Source organism: Oryctolagus cuniculus, chromosome 1, assembly GCF_964237555.1.
Source record: "Oryctolagus cuniculus chromosome 1, mOryCun1.1, whole genome shotgun sequence".
Lineage (NCBI taxonomy): Eukaryota > Metazoa > Chordata > Mammalia > Lagomorpha > Leporidae > Oryctolagus > Oryctolagus cuniculus.
This window is the reverse complement of record NC_091432.1, coordinates 177,581,292-177,594,838: the sequence shown is the minus strand read 5'-3', so window position 1 is coordinate 177,594,838 and position 13,547 is coordinate 177,581,292. Positions and strand designations below refer to the sequence as shown.

The following is a 13,547-nucleotide window of genomic DNA, read 5'->3' as shown; positions in this document are numbered from 1 at the left end:
TTTGCCCTCCTACATCTCTCTTTCAATGCCCTTCCTAGATAATTCTCTGTGGAACTGATTTGGCTAAAACACACATTAACTCACAAAAAAAGGAATGAAAAACATGTATACTCTCCACTGTCATGCCTGTGAACATGTGCCTATGAACTATTCTCATTTTGGCGCTTGGGACCATCTGACAAAAATTACTCCCTATTGAAGCAAGTGCCAAACAATATTCAACCTAGGTATATGGATTTGGGAGAAGGAATTCTACATGCTTATTCTTCCTTCAGTATGACTCATCTGTATTTTTTCCTTTCAAACAAACCAAGTTACAAAAATCCTGCTACAGCAGATGCATTATGAAGTCAAATGCTCCCAAAAGCAATTGTGCATTCCAACTTAGCTATGTAAGAATGGGGGGAAAGGTAATGAAACTTGAAATAGTCAATTTCTGATGTTGGCTTCCTTCAGGATACAACAGTATAGCTTGGAAATTCTAGGATTTGCGTGTACATTAGACCCACCAAGAAGACTTATCAGAATATGGGTTGCTGAATTCCACTTCTAAAATGTTTAAATACAGATTTGGGATGAGACTGGAGAACATGAGTTACTCATAAGTTCCCAGGTGAGGCTGATGCCCCTGATCTGGGGATCTGCTTTGATAATCGCAAACCTAATGTTCAAGGTCCCAAGGTCTTTGCAGTTAGCTCAGAAACCAGGATGAAACACATTTTGAAGCCCCTTGCAAAACAAGGTAACATAGGACCCTAAACAAGCCCCAGTGAGTGCTATGCACCGTGCAGTGGTGAGAACTCTGGGCTGAGAAGATTTCAGATGACTCTCAAATCAGGGTAGGATTAAGACGACCTGAGAGAAAAACAGGGGGCATTCTAGAATGGGGAGATGAACCAGGTTAGTAGGGGCTAAGACTGGGGAGATTGGTAGGGATCCAGTTGTGGAGAGCTTTTGATTCCTTGTTACAAGGAAGAGCACAGATTTTACACAGCAGGTATTATTTCTTCCCTTCACAGCCTCCTCCTGAGGCAGGCGGCACAGAAAGATCTAGCTACGCATTACCATGTACAGCTGGGGTGCGGTGGGAATGGTTTCAGTTTATCTCTGGTGTTTGGTGAAGATACCCAAACAGGATGGGAGGTGGATTCTTTGCATTGTTGAGTCAGTGTTTTTCCTAGGTTGCAGGGACGGGAAGGCTGACAACTTTTGAAGTTCTCCCGAAATACCAGTAAAGCTTGTTTGGGTACGGATTTAGGCTGCCAAAAGAACTATTAAAAATCTTGGATGGATGTCGTGTCCCAATTGAGGGTCTCAAATGGGCAAGACGGCACTCTACCGTGCGGTGCTTTTCAGTCTTTACAGTATGCCCGTAGGAATCACACAGAGAACTTGCTAAAATGCCGATACCCATTCAGAAGGCCTGGGATTGTACATCTCTGACAAGTCGCCAGAGGCTGCTGAGGCTACAGACAGCGTTTTGAAGCAAGGTACCACTGGGCGTGCAGAAGCAAAGCGGGTCGAAAGGCCATATGCCCTGAAGGAAGGAGACGCACCGCACAGGCACTCTTGACACAAGGCCCCTCTGTGGCCCCTCCGGACAAGGGCACGGTCGGGATGTGGGACAAGGAGAAGGCCAGCCCAAGCGGAGCCAGGGCGGGCGGGGGCGCCGCGGCGCGCCAGGTGTGAACGTTCCAGTGATGGAGGACCCGTGGGGCTTGCGGCATGGGGGCCACGGCGCGATTTCTGGTCTTTCGGCCCTCGGCGGCTCCCATCGCCGCTCCCGGGCGCGAAGCGGAGAGGCCGACGGCGGCAGCCAAACCCTCCGCGCGCGGGCGCGCGGGCATGCGGACAGCTACTCGGCCGGTCCTGGCGCTCGGGCTCCCGGAAGCGGAAGGGGAGCGCGGCCCGGCTTGGGCGGCGGCGGCAAAGGAGGAGGGCGAAGAGCCGCTGGCGGTCGCGGCAGCAGCGGCGGCGAGAGCGGAGCCAGCCGGCCCCGGTGAGTGTGTGCGGGCGTGGGGCGAAGCGGCCGCCCCCGCAGCCCCAGCCAGGCCGGCCCGCTGCTCCTCGGCGTCCGGCCGCCCTCACCTGTCCTAAAGCCTTCCGCGGGGTGCTCACCTAACCGCGATCCTGCACCTGCCCCCGCCTGGGCTCGGAACCCCGGGGCTCCGCGGTATCCTCCTCCCCCTGGGCCTGGCCTTTCCCAGAGCATCCCCTGCCGGACCTCAGCCACCCGCCAAGTGCCCCTCCCACTGCTGGTGGATGGGGCTCCTGCTCTAGCCCTGATGATTTGGGGCAGTAGAAACAAAAACAAACCAGTTGGCGTCCCGAGTTTCTCGCCTGCAAACTACAGTTTTTCTCTTTACACCCTGCGGCAGGGAGAGGTGCGCCGCGATGCCGGTTTTCTGTGTTAGGAGCGTTTCATTCATTCACAGACTGGGTGTGAAGCTGCGGGGGGGACTAGCAGCAGGAGAAATAGTTTGTTCCCTTATTGACCTTCTCCCACCCCTCCCCCAGATCGAAGAGGGGTTTCCAGAAACGGGTTTATGGATGGCAGCAGTTTGCACCTGTTACCATTCACTACAGTGGGTCGCTGGCTTTCAGCTGGAGAGACCGTTTAAATCATGGTCTTCCTCAAATTGTATTTGGGTCACATTTTAGATCCCTTGTGAGTCGGCGGAGAGAGTCTGTATCTCCAGGGTCAAGAGGACCCGACAATTATTACGTGAAGATATTGCAATATATAGCAGTCCATTAAAGTGCAAGAGGAAAAAAAGATCAAGGTCAGTGGGGGTGGGTCCATGAATTATAGTGTAAAGTTACAGCCTAAAGTGAAGAGGACTAATAATTAAGTGCAAGTTAAGAAGATGTGTCAGATAGGACCTCGATGGACCATGCTAATGTGCACTTAAAAAAAAAAATCACTACCTTCCTGTGGTAAAAATCATAGTAATTATAATAGTTACCATTTGATGACTGCTCAGTATGTGTCATTCTTGGGCTAAGAGGCTTTTGGTGTCATAGCTCATCAAGTTCTCCCAACTCTATAATAGAGTCTATGCATTTTAAGGATAAAATTTGGAGAGGTACTCTATTTTGCCTTGGTTGTGCTCCTAATAGCAAAAAAAAGTTTTTAAAGATTTATTTATTTGAAAGGCAGAGTTACACAGAGAGAGGCAGGGAGGCTGGAGGGAGGGAGGGATGGAGGGTGGGTGGAGAGGGAGAGGGAGAGAGAAAGAGGTCTTCCATTCATTGGTTCACTCCCCAAATGGCTGCAAGGGCCGTCACAGTGCCGATCCGAAGCCGGGAGCTGCTTCTAGGTCTCCCACATGGGTGCAGGGGCCCAAGGACTTGGGCCCTCTTCTGCCGCTTTCCCAGGCCATAGCAGAGAGCTGGATCGGAAGTGGAGCAGCCAGGACTCGAACCGGCACCCACATGGGATGCTGGTACTGCAGGCAGCAGCTTTACCCACTGTGCCACAGTGCTGGCCCTGAAAAATGGTTTTTGATGAAGAGATGAAGGGAGAAATAAATTGGAAAGAACCAAGTAAAATTTGATGTTGAAAGACAAATTACATGTTGGTCTCGTTGCTGGCCCTCTCCAGCTGTGGGGTCAGGAGCAGGACTGTGACCATGGTGATTTCTCATCTACACAACTAGGGAGTCAGTACATTTTTTTTTTTTTTTTTTGACAGGCAGAGTGGACAGTGAGAGAGAGAGACAGAGAGAAAGGTCTTCCTTTGCCGTTGGTTCACCCTCCAATGGCCGCTGCAGCCGGCGCGCTGCGGCCGGCGCACCGCGCTGATCCGATGGCAGGCTTATTTTAGGTTTTCCGTGCTTACCTGGCAAATGCTATGATTGTAAATATAAGACCCTTTAACATGTTGAGGATACATTTAAGGCATTTATCTCACAAACTGTTGGTAAAATGTAACTAAAAAAGTGTAGAATTCCAAAACTGTTTTTGGTGTAGTGCCAGAACTGATAAATTCCAGAATTAATCATTTTGGATGCAAAACAGTAGAATTTTATTAGATGCCTTCAGATTGTTGAGATTTCTGTTTAATTTCACATATTTTAGGAATAAATATTTTTGGAGTAAATGAAGTAGAACACATTTTAAAGAAAATGAGACCTGTGTTGCATTACCTATCTGGTCTTCTTTACTTAATAAAATAAATTTAAAAATTATTAATTTGAGAGAGAGAGACTACAGGGGGTCTCATCTGTTTCTCATCTGTTTATTCACTTTTCAGGTGCCCACAATGGCCTGAGCTGGTCCAGGCAAGGCTGAAGCCAGGAGCCTAGAACTTGATTCAGGTCTCCCACCTGGGTGGCAGGGGCTCAAGTACTTGAAGCATTTCCTGCTGCCTCCTAGGGTGTGCATAAGCAGGAAGCTGGAAGAGAGTCCAGCCAGGACGGGAGGCAAGCACTCCATATAGGACGTGAGTGTCTGCCAGGCCAAATGTCTGCCCCTACTTCGAGAAATTTAAGCATCTGAAAATGCATACATATGATTGTCAGCGTAACAGGTAGTTTTAAGACAAGAAGTTATCAGTGAATCATATAATTGTTGCTGCTTTGCCCACTGCCTGATTTAATTCATAGTGTCTGATTCAGAACCTGTGGAAAAGCACATGAATAAAATAATGCCATGGTGAAGTGAAGAAAGTAATTGAGAAGTCTAGTAATATCTCCACGCAGCTTTGTTTTCTGGAATTTTAATTGTGTATGAGTCAGTGAGATTTGTTCAGCGTGGTAGGCTATATGATGGCAGAATCAGTACTGCTAGGCATGACAGGGAAGACGGAGAGCTGTTTTTATTGTCAAGAGATTGTTCTTTAAATCCACTTTTATTTTCATATTAAGGGATATAGATTTTATATTGGCTTAGTATAACATTAGGATTCAGATTTAACTTTTACAAACGTGCTTGGTATTAAAAGGCAGTTTAGGGGCTGGCATTGTGGTGTAGCAGGTAAGGCTGCTGCCTGTGATTTTGGCATCCCGTATGGGCACCAGTTCATGTCCTCATGTCCCATCTGCTACTCTTCCAATCCAGCTCCCTGCTCGTGTTCCTGAGAAAGCAGTGGAAAATTTGAATGCTTGGGCCTCTGCACCCATATGGGAGACTTGGGGAGAAGCTTCTGGCTCCTGGCTTCGGATTGGCCTAGCTCTGGCCATTGTGGCCACCTGGGAAGTGAATGAGTGGATGGAAAACCTCTCTCTCTCTCTCCCTCTCTCTGTCTGAAACTCTGCCTTTCCAAAAAAAACTAAAATATACCTTAAAAAAAAAAAAAAAAGGCAGGTTAGCATTAGTAGAATAGTCAGTGTGGATATACCCATTATTAAACTTGAAAGTGTTTGAAGTAGTTTGAATCAAAAAATTAAGGTGAGATACAAGAGTAGAAGGAAAAACGCCAGTCTTTTTTATTGTGACTTGTTGGTTTAGAATCCCTGGTAAGTTAATTAGCCTAGTTTAAGAAGTATGTTTTCATAGACATGTGGAGCAGCTCCATGCTTATTAGCAACTACCTGCTCAAAACCGCCTCAGTGTAACAATTGTTTGTTTATTTACTTGTTTCCCTCTTTAGATCTACCCAGATCAAAATGGGACACTTTCAGAGTTTGTCTTCTGCCTGTTGGGCCTCTTTTCCCCTGTCCTGTTTTTCCTCAAAGTAGATGTACCTTCCCCATTTCAGATGCTGACTAGGTATCTGTGCACTTTACCAGTAGGCTGCTCCTTCCACAAAGGAGCAGGTTGGTTAAAAATTAGTATTTTACCAATCACTGATTAATTCTCTTTTAATTCTAACTTGAAATGCTCAAGGGTGATCTCAACCAAGCTTCTAATTTTAAGCCATAATTATAGACTGAATGGCTTTTTCTTTTTACTGTGGAATTTTCAGCTCTAGCAAGTACACGAGGAAAGACTTTTCATCTAGTGTTAATATATTTTTTAAGTTTTTTAAAAAAATTTATTTGAGAGTCTGAGTTAACAGGCAGAGGGAGAGATAGAAAGATCTTCCATCCGCTGTTTCACTTCCCAAATGGCTGTAATGGCCAGAGCTGGGCCAATGTGAAGCCACAAGCCAGGAGCTTCTTCCACATTTCCCACACAGGTGCAGGGGCCCAAGTACTTGGGTCATCTTCTGCTTTCCCAGGCCATGAGCAGAGAGCTGGATCAGAAAAGAAGCAGCTGGGACTAGAACTGGTGCCCATATGGAATGCCGACACCGTAGGTGGAAGTGTAGCCTGTTACGCCACAGTGCCGACCGTCAGTGTTAGTATTCTTAAATCATACCTGCTTTGGTGCATGGTGCTGAAAAAAAAAAAAAAACCAAACCAATTTAGTCTCTGTCCCTTCTGTCCTCTTCTGTCATGGTACAGTAGATATAAGAAGGTAAGACGCCAGTTTATCTTCTTTGTTAGAAGAGCCTGCTGATTCACACCCAGGGAAAGTCTCATCAGCCTCTCTATTTAGGGCTTTTCCTTTTTCTCTTGCTGCTTTCAGAGCAAAGATTTTTGTCACCTGTCCGTACCCTACATTTAACCTTGATTTTTTTTGTCCCTTTTCCTACATTCCTACTGCCTTAAATGAAAATTATAACATAGACTTTTCATTCTGACTGAAACAGTACCTCATGGCTTCTAAATCATATTGCCCGACACCTTCCAAGTCATTCCCACTTTTTGTTAGGAGCCTGATGAAGTGTATCACTATAGTGAAACGTTAATAGAGATGCAGTGTTTACATTGATTCGTCATCCATGTTCACTTTGCACCTAAGGGCAAGTTTTTGTGAAGAGAGATTGTTTATGTTTGGTTTCGCATAGAATGTGATGATTTAAAGGCTCATTCTACAGAGTAGATTCTTGAAAATACTGATGGTGTAAGGCTGCTATGCTTTGATCCTTTGTCCACCCACAACTTCACAAAATCTTCCTGGAGAGGTCACCAACTGATGCAGCACTTCCTGCTTTGCTTGTACCTTCTTCATTAGTTTCCGAGATTCAGTTCTGATTCTCTTCTATGCTTTATTCCTTAGTCCATCGTCCTTCCGCTGTGATGTGAAAGAAGCTTGGTTAAGAGACTGTAACTCAGTCACTTTAGTTTAGGTCAGATCTCTATTTTGATGATTTTTATGTAAGAGATCCGAGGGCAACATGTAGAAATGCATCTTTCCTCCATGCTTATGGCATGATCTTAGTCCGAGGGCTATACATAGTAATAAAAGTTTTCCTCTGACAAGGAGTTTACAGACTTTAGTGTGAGATAAAGGAAAATTGCATTGTAACTTTTAGCGATGGGAAACTGGAAAATTTATTTAGTTCTTGAGTTTCTGAAACTGGAAGTAAAACTCACTTTCAAGTTTCCCTTCCTCTTCCTCCCTTCATTCCCCTTTGGTGTCACCATTTTCGAGTTGCTGTTTCTTGCAGTTTCTCATTAAGCAATACAAAACTGTATGTTGATACTTTTATACCCATTTTACAGATTATCAAACTGAAGTTTGGAAAGCAAATAAATGCCTGCATCATAATTGAACACAAATCTGTTTTTAACAGCTGTTCAAGATTGATTTTCTACCCTGTTGATAATATGCAGAGTATCTACATGGTATCTAAAGAATTAAATTACTTCATTGACTAATTATTAGAGATTGTTAGGGCCTAGTGCGTTATGTGCAAGTATGCAAGTATTTAACTGTGATGCTATACCACATTTTTTTTTTTTTTTGGACAGGCAGAGTTAGACAGTGAGAGAGACAGAGAGAAAGGTCTTCCTTCTGTTGGTTCACCCCCCGCCCCAAATGGTTGCTACGGCTGCTGCACCGATCTAAAGCCAGGAGCCAGGTGCTTCCTCCTGGTCTCCCATGCGGGTGCAGGGCCCAAGCACTTGGGCCATCCTCCACTGCCTTCCAGGGCCACAGCAGAGAGCTGGACTGGAAGAGGAGCAACCGGGACAGAATCTGGTGCCCCAACCGGAACTAGAACCTGGGGTGCTGGCACCGCAGGCAGAGGATTAGCCAAGTGACCCGCAGCGCTGGCCATGCTATACCAATTTTTAAAGTACAATAAAATAAGAAGTCAGAAAGCTTTATAAATTTATTTAAAGATATATAGCAATAACTTTCTTTTCTAAATTATATTTTGGCTACAACTAGTAAGTTTTGCATTTCACATATTCATCTAATTTAGTAGCCATTTTTCTCTTTGCCCTGTGGGAAAAATTTTGTGGTGTTATCCAGTAAACTGTTTATTGTATATATTTCAGACATAGCAATGTTAAAAATGCTTAATGGCATCTTATGTTTGATTTTCTTTGTTATCACAACATATTTGGAATCTTGGGCCTAGTGAGAAAGATATCTTCCATCCACTGGTTCACTCCCCAAATGGTAGCAATGGCAAGGGCTGGACCAGGCTGAAGTTAAGAGCCTGGAGATTTTTCCAGGTCTCAACATGGACATAGGGGCCCAGGCACTTGGGCCATCTTCTGCCACTTTCCCAAGAGCATTAACAGGGAGCTGGATCAGAAGTGGAGCAGCCAGGTCTTGAACTGGCACCCTAATGGGATGCCGGCACTGCAGGTGGAAGCTTACCTTGCTACACCACATGCCGGCCCTGCCCCAGCATTGCTTTTTTACCGCAGCGGTGGTGATGTTGATCTACCTGTGAAATGTTAATCTTATTTTGGAAGTTGAATCTTCAGTGTAGTTCTAATAACTATTGAAGTGTGAGGTGAGTTATTTTCCCTTTAAATGTAAGCCAGTGGATGACTGGGATTTGACTCATGGACAGTTTGTCTGTGCAGAGTTACCGACAGTAACTGCTGTTTTGCTGAAATATTAGGAAGCCACCCCAGAGTCATCGTCTTTAAAATATTATTGACTTTGGCCATATATTAAAAATCTTGTGCCATGTTTAATTCAGGTTGAAATTTTTCTGGAAGGAGAATTGTTTCATTTGCCATTTGGACAGCAGCTCCTCAGTTTTGCCATACCATATCTTGTCCCTGAGAAGCAAAAGTGCAACCAGAGGTTACTTTTTTTTAAAATTTATTTGACAAGTAGAGTTATAGACAGTGAGAGAGAGAGACAGAGAGAAAGGTCTTCCTTCCGTTGGTTCACCCCCCCAAATGGCTGCTAAGGCCGGAACTGTGCTGGTCTGAAGCCAAGAGCCAGGTGCTTCCTCCCTGTCTCCCATGTGGGAACAGGGGCCCAAGCACTTGGGCCATCCTCCACTGTCTTCCTGGGCCACAGCAGAGAGCTGGACTGGAAGAGGAGAAGCTGGGACCAGAACCGGCGCCCACATGGGATGCTGCTGTTGCAGGTGGAGGATTAACCAAGTGAACCACGGCGCCGGCCCCAGATGCCACTTTGTATTAGCCTAAAAAGTTAGGGTGGAAACAAATTATATTTGATTTTTTGAAAGGATTTATTTATTTGAAAGAGTTACAGAGAGGCAGAGGCAGAGAGAGAGAGACAGACAGGCAGACAGGCAGACACAGACAGTCTTCCATCCACGTTTATTCCCCAAATGGCTGCAATGGCCAGAGCTGGGCCAATCCAAAGCTAGGAGCCTGGAGTTTCTTCTGGTTCTCCCACTTGGGTGCAGGGGCCCAAGGACTTGGGCCATCTTCTGCTTTCCCAGGCCATAGCAGAGAGCTGGACGGGAAGAGGAGCAGCTGGAACTCAAGCCGGTGCCCATATGGGATGCCAACACTTCAGGCAGTGTCTTTACCTGCTAAGTCGCAGCACCAGCCCCCTCATTTGTTCTGATATCATGGACCATGGAAAAATTGACCCTGAGAGAAAATATAACTACAGGTATTTTTACCCCACCCCCAAATTTATACGTGTAATGGAAGTACATTTATTGCAACCATTCCACTTATGTAGCTTTGCTTCCTCATTATGTAGTAGTTTTCTTTTCCTACGTAAGAAGTATGCTTAATGAGTTCATAACTTGTCCTTTATTTCATGTCTCCTGAATGATACCACCATTCACCTATTCCCTAAGCTAAAAACTTGGAAGCTGTCCTAGAATCTGTCCTTTGCTTCCAATTGATCACTAAGTCCTAACAGTTTTACTTGTTAGGTTTAGGATCTGCCTATTTTAGTGTGCCTCTTGTTTTAAGTATCACTTCCTCATATGCACACACCCCTTCCCCTTGTAAATTAGCATTAGGGACGCTTACCACTTGTTCTCATCATTTTTCCCCTGGGTAACAATCAGCCTTACCTCTTGCATGTAGTCAGTCTCAGTGCTTTATCCATGCTTGTAATCCAGCTTTTAAGTTGTTGCTGTTTTCAAGAGGTTAGCTAGATCATGATGTTTTACCATCTAAAATCTTTCCATGGTTTTCCACTGTGTTCAGGAAGTCCAAATTCATTAATGTGACTTAACAGTGTTCTTTCTGAGAATCACTCTCTACCTGTGGATCATGAAATCGGTTTAGTAGGCTATGACCAGCATTATATATTTTTATTAAAGCAAAATGAATAAAATACAATAGTAATGTTAGTACATTGTGTGTAGCAAGGAAAAATACTAAATGTTTTCAGTTATATTGTTCTGTGTATACTGGTAACATTAAAAATATTTTTAATGTAGTCTGTGGTCAAAGGTTGGCATGTCTTACTCATTCTGCCATATACAGTGGTTTTTCTAGTCATTTCATTTTACTGAGATTTTTTTTCCACCTGCTTTTATACCTTTGTTGATTCTGGCCCCTTGGTTGGAAGAGCCTCCGTTCTTCATTTAGCTAACTCACAGGCTTCCCTCTCTCTCTAGAAGGCTTTTTCTGATAGCACCTTAACTGTAAGAAACACATTTTCTAATGCAACCCACTACACACATAAGTATTTGAGTAACTGAAAAAAGTTCCATGAATGTATACTCTTGCTTTATGAGATACATTCCTGCCCTTTTGTCCTCTGTCTTACTTTGTCTTGCATAGCATCGATCTTATCTCTCCTATTGTGTCTGCACTAAAGATAGGGCTTATCTCTTTTTCATTGCTTTCCTGTGCCAAAGCAGAATATACAATTACAATATGTTGATTGAATTAATAAAATAATGAATTATATTTGTTACTTGCAGCTCCTTATGATACTATTTTTTTTTAAGCCGGAACTGTAGAAACAAGCTTTTCTGGTTAATTCTTAATGGTTTCATTATGGTAGGATAACTTTTTTTCTTAAGTCACTTTAAATTTCTGTTTTAAACTCTATTCTCTGTTTATCAATTCTGATCAGATACGTTCAGCCTCACATCTTGATAGATACTACGTTGTATTCTTGTATTCATTGTATTCTTGATGATCTCAGAATTTATTATTATTTTGTGACTTGTGATCAAGGAAGTTTGATGAGTCCCAGATGCTGGACACATGATGCTTTTATGGAAATTGAGTGGTTGAGAGAGAGAGAGAGGGAGAAAACACTTTCATGCACAATGGTAATGAAATACAAATTCCGGGAGGATGGGTGGAATATGAAAGCCCTGAATCAGGTGAAGTTGAATCATCTTTGGTTTCTGAATTTAAAATGTTTGTAATTGCATTTTCACAGTTACAGTATTTAGCTGCTTATAATTTTTATCCTTGTAAGAGATCATTATTTGTTAAACCATTGATAGGTTCTCATGGAGAACTGTTATTGAAGAGAAATCCATTTGATGCGAAGAAATTTTTAAAAGAATGAATCAAGATAAAACTTTTAAATGCAAGTACCAGAAAAATTACAACACATTTCCGTGAATTTACAAGTGGTAAGTCTGCATTTTCTTTTATGTGGGAATAGATTTCTGAATTACGTGCCATAGTGTCCTTGAAGTCTTATGTTTTGATGTACTTAGTTTTCCATTAGCAAATATAGTAACTTTATTTAAAATTTTCAATATTAAATTTTAAATAAACATATTTCTTAAGACATTTTCCATAGGAAAAAGTGATCTGTGAGTAATATGAGTTTCAGGAGCATCTTTCTCAGTTGTAAATCTTCCATGTTTGTACACGTTGCTTCTGCACTGCGTTTTAAAAAGTTCTAGTTGTAAAAGCATTATATATAAGAATAATTTATAGTGATAAGAGAAGGTTACGTTTTTTGTTTGAAAGGTCGTGGTGTCTCTTAGGCCATCTCTGTTTTGTAGCTGAAAGGAATTTAGAAGGACACGTATTTATTGATAAACTTAGAACCCCACAAATATTTACATAAAATATAAAAGCCTTCCTTCTCACTACTGTTTCCTCCTTGAGGCTGGTGAGAACTGTTTCATCTTTCCCTTCCTATTGCATTTAGACTGTGCCACATTTTTGTTATAAAAAAATGCTGTATCCTCTACATCCTTGTATGTGTTTACTACTTGTAGACTCTTCTGAGTCCTTCTGTAGGTATTCCAAAAAAATAAAACTGCTTGGTAAATGGTTTTGCACTTTGGTAGGCACTGTCAAAGTACTCTTCCTGGGAGAAGGGTATCAGTTCACATGCACACCAGGGATGCATGCGCGTGTTCTTTTCCCTGTGCCCTCTTCACATTGCACCTCAGCTGTCTTTCCCAAAGCTTTTAAATTCTGTGAGGTGGGGCCTGCGTTATGACATAGTGGATTAAGCTGCCACCTGCCACCAGTATCCCATATGGGCACCAATTTGTGTCCTGGCAGCTCCACTTTGAATCCAGCTCCCTGCCAATGGCTTGGGAAAGCAGTGGAAGGTGTCTCAAGTGTTTTGGCCCTTGCCACCCATGTGGGAGATCTGGATGAAGCTCCTGGCTTTGGCCTGGCCCATCCTGTGGCTTTGGAGCCATCTGGAGATTGACCCAACAGGTGGAAGATCTCTCTTTTTCTGTAACTCTGACTTTCAAATAAATAATAAATCTTTTGTTAGAAAAAATAAATATACTGAAGATAAATACAGATTGTTATTTCTTATTTCCTGGTCAGCAGTGATTAGCCATTGGATTTTTTTTCTATTTGTGAATTGTCAGTATATTTACTTTGTATATCTCTTGTCAGTCATATGCTGTGATTTTTTTTCCAGAGTGCTTTGTCTTTTCTTAAAAAAATTATTAATATAAGAGAATAGATTTCATGTATTTCATAGGTACAATTCTAAGACGATAGCTGTACATTCCTCCTATCTTATTTCTTTCCCTCAATCCCTCTCCCTTCCTTTCTTCCTTTTTTGTCTTCAAGTTTTGCAAAACCATGATTTCAGTCCACTCCATAATCACAGGCTTAATGCATCTCTGACCACAGTATTCAACAAGTAAACAATGGAAAGACCACAGTTCCACAGGAGTAGAAACAAGGGCCAAGAACAACAATGAAATCACAATATGTCTTTCATACCTGTAGATTTTTTGTATTCTATATTAGTTACCACATATCAGGAAAAAAACATGACATTTTTCCCTTTTGGACTAAGCATAATGGATTACATTTGTATCATTTTGTTACAAAAGACTGAATTTCATTTTTTTTATGGTTGAGTAGTATTCCATAGTGCATTTATATCACATTTTCTTTATCCAATCAACAGTGATA

The 13,547-nt window shown here is 42.8% G+C and overlaps 1 protein-coding gene across 7 annotated transcripts in view; it reads left to right on the top strand.

Moving 5' to 3' along the window:
* The first annotated feature begins 1,791 nt into the window (after positions 1–1,791).
* Positions 1,792–13,547, top strand: part of ZDHHC21 (zinc finger DHHC-type palmitoyltransferase 21) — a 117,775-nt gene continuing 106,019 nt past the window's right edge. For 4 of the 7 annotated variants that reach the window (XR_007924083.2, XM_051857808.2, XM_008254680.4 and 1 more), the window contains exons 1-2: positions 1,792–1,999; positions 11,642–11,773. The gene's annotated coding sequence lies outside the window, so the exon portion shown is untranslated. Of the gene's footprint in view, positions 2,000–2,661; positions 2,784–4,255; positions 4,445–11,641; positions 11,774–13,547 lie in introns of all 7 variants that reach the window. The other 3 variants (XM_051857814.2, XM_070052334.1, XM_070052335.1) reach the window with 2 other exon arrangements.